Here is a 3,318-nt window from a genome sequence, read left to right as displayed (position 1 = left end):
AGAGACAAATATCTACAATAAAAGGATGTGCATGCAAAGAGACAGATGATTAGTTCAACTGAGAAATTTTTTTCTGACTTCTAGAACTGAAATGCTCAATTCTCTTCTAATTCTATACCAGCTATTTCATTATTTAGAAAAGGTCTTGCTCAAAGTACATGTCTGCCTCTTCTTCCATATTATTACATGATCATTAGATGCTGCTGCATAGGGAACATACAAATGAAATGATATGAGAAGTGGAGGAGTTTCAGCAGACAAGATGATAAAATGCTTTGAGGGGAACTGGCTCAAAGAAAAACAGCAAAAAGGCCTATGGTTGAAGCAGCCTTCATAAAGAACACTATAACTCAACTGCCACAGGTTACTGGGCTCTTGGAGGGCTGACAATGATGAAAGAGCAAAGCTGAGTGTAAAGTATGACTCAACTCATGGGCTTAAGAATGTACTCTCACGTTCAAGTCCATTTTTCCACATGTTCATCTGGACCCGTTCCCAACAAATGTAGCAATATCATCACTCATTTGTATTTGGAATGCAAAAGTAGGTGGTCACGAGATACCTGGAGTAACAGGCAAGTTTGGCCTTGGAGTACAAAATGAAGCAGGACAAAGGCTAATAATGTTTTGTCAAGAGAACACACTGGTCATAGCAAACACTCTCTTCCAACAACACAAGAGACAACTCTACACATGGACATCACCAGATAGTCGACACTGAAATCAGATTGATTATATTCTTTGCAGCCAAATATAGAGAAACTCCATACACTCAATAAAAACAAGACCTGGAGCTAACTGTGGCTCAGATCATGATCACCTTATAGCAAAATTCAGGCTTAAATTGAAGAAAGTAGGGAAAACCACTAGGACGATTCAGGTATGACATAAATCAAATAACTTATGATTACACAGTGGAAATGATGAATAGATTCAAGGGATTAGCTCTGGTAGACAGACTGCCTGCAGAACTATGGGTGGAGGTTCATAACATTGTACAGGAAGTGGTGACCAAAACTATCTCCAAGAAAAAGAAATGCAAGAAGACAAAGTGATTGCCTGATGAGGCCTTACAAATAGCTGAAAAAGAAGAGAAGCAAAAGTCAAAGGAGACAGGGAAAGATAACACAACTGAATGCAGAGTTCCAGAGAATAGCAAGGAGAGATTTAAAAAAAAAACCCTTCCTAAGTGAACAATACAAAGAGATAGAGAAAAACCATAGAATGGGAAAGACTAGAGGTCTCTTCAAGAAAATTGGAGATACTAAGGGAACATTTCATGCAAAGATGGGCTCAATAAAGGATAGAAAAGGTAAGGACCTAATAGAAGCAGGAGAGATTAAGAAGAGGTGGTAAGAACACACAGAAGAACTGTACAAAACCTGTCTTAATGACCTGGAAAACAATGATGGTGTGGTCACTCACTTAGAGCCAGGTATCCTGGAGTGTGGAGTCAAGTGGGCCTTAAGATAAGTATTACTATGAACAAAGCTAGAGGAAGTGATAGAATTCCAGTTGAGCTATTTAAAATCCTAAAAAAATGATACTGTTAAAGTTTTGTACTCAATATGTCATCAAATTTCCAAAATTCAGTAGGGCCCAGGACTGGAAAATGTATTTTCATTCCATTTCCAAAGAAGGGCAATGCTAAAGAATGTTTGAAGGTGAAAGTGAAGTCACTCAGTCGTGTCCGACTCTTTGCGACCCCGTGGACTGTAGCCTACCAGGCTTCTCCGTCCATGGGATTTTCCAGGCAAGAATACTGGAGTGGGTTACCATTTCCTTCTCCAGGGGATCTTCCCAACCCAGGGATCGAACCCGGGTCTCCCGCATTGGAGGCAGATGCTTTAACCTCTGAGCCACCAGGGAAGCCCAAAGAATGTTTGAATTACCATGTAATTGTGCTCATTTCAAATGCTGGCAAGGTAATGCTCAAAATCCTTCAAGCTAAGCTTTAGCAGTACATGAACCAAGAATTTCAAGATGTACAAGCTGGATTTAGAAAAGGCAGAGGGACCAGAGATAAAATTGCTATTGGATCATAGAGAAAGCAAGGGAATTCCAGCAGAACATCTATTTCTGCTTCATTGACTATGCTAAAGCCTTTGACTCTGTGGATCACAAAAATCTGTGGAAAATTATTAGTGTTGGGAATACCAGATCATCCTGAGAAACCTGTATTCAGAATAAGAACGTAGAACAATAGACTGGTTCAAAATTATGAAGAGTTCGCCAAGGCTGTATGTTGTCACCCTGCCTATATAACTTATATGCAGAGTGCATCATGGGAAATGCCATGCTGGATGAATCACATGATAGAATCAAGATTGCTGGGAGAAATATCAAAAACTGAAAATATGCAGATGATATCACTCTAATGGAAGAAAGCAAAGAGGTACTAAAGAGCTTCTTGATGAAGGTAAAAAAGGAAAGTGGAAAATCTAGCTTAAACCTTAACATTCAAGAAATCAAGATAATAGTATCTGGTCCCACCACTTCATGGCAAATAGATGGGGAAAAAGTGGAAGAAATGGCAGATTTTATCTTCTTGGGCTCCAAAATCACTGAGGACAGTGACTGCAGCCACAGACCTAAAAGATGCTTGCTCCTTGGAATGCAGCTATGCCGAACATAGTGTATTAAAAGGTAGAGACATCACTTTGTTGAAAAGGTCCATATAGTCAAAGTTATGGCTTTTCCAGTAGTCATGCATGGGTGTGAGAGTTAGACCATAAAGAAGGCTGAGTGCCAAAGAATTGATGCTTTTGAATTGTGGTGCTGGAGAAGACTCTTGAGAGTCCCTTGGACTACAAGGAGATCAAATCAGCTAATCCTAAAGGAAATCAACCCTGAATATTCGTTGGAAGGACTGATGCTGAAGTTGAAGCTCCAGCACTTTGGCCACCTGATGCAAAGAGTTAACTCATTGGGAAAGATCCCGATGCTGGGAAATATTGAGGGCAAGCAGACAAGGGGGCACCAGAGGATGAGATAATTAGATGACATCATCAACACAATGGACAAAAGTCTGAGCAAACTCTGGGAGATACAGAACAGGGAAGGACAGGGAAGCCTGGTGAACTGCAGTTGATAGAGTTGCAAAGAGTCAAACACAACTTAACAATTGAACAACAAAAACAATCATCACTCAGGAGACTCAAAAGGGTATTGGTCAGCTTTAGTCCATGAGTTTGGAGCAGGGACAGAATGTCTTAAGTTCTGAAAGGAAAATTGAGTTAGAATGATGTTTATTTCCTTTTTTGATAGCCTCCATCTTACCCACTCCTTATAGGTGCTCCACTAGAATATTAAAAAGGAA

General features: G+C 40.0%; 1 non-coding gene across 1 annotated transcript; it reads right to left on the bottom strand.

Annotated features, from left to right (window-relative positions):
- Window positions 1–1,796: 1,796 nt before the first annotated feature.
- TRNAW-CCA (transfer RNA tryptophan (anticodon CCA)) lies at window positions 1,797–1,868 on the bottom strand. Its single transcript has one exon. It is a non-coding gene; the product is annotated as a tRNA-Trp (tRNA).
- Window positions 1,869–3,318: the final 1,450 nt, after the last annotated feature.

Source organism: Bos javanicus, chromosome 6, assembly GCF_032452875.1.
Source record: "Bos javanicus breed banteng chromosome 6, ARS-OSU_banteng_1.0, whole genome shotgun sequence".
NCBI lineage: Eukaryota > Metazoa > Chordata > Mammalia > Artiodactyla > Bovidae > Bos > Bos javanicus.
The sequence above is the reverse complement of the archived record's forward strand: the minus strand, read 5'-3'. Positions and strand labels throughout refer to the sequence as shown.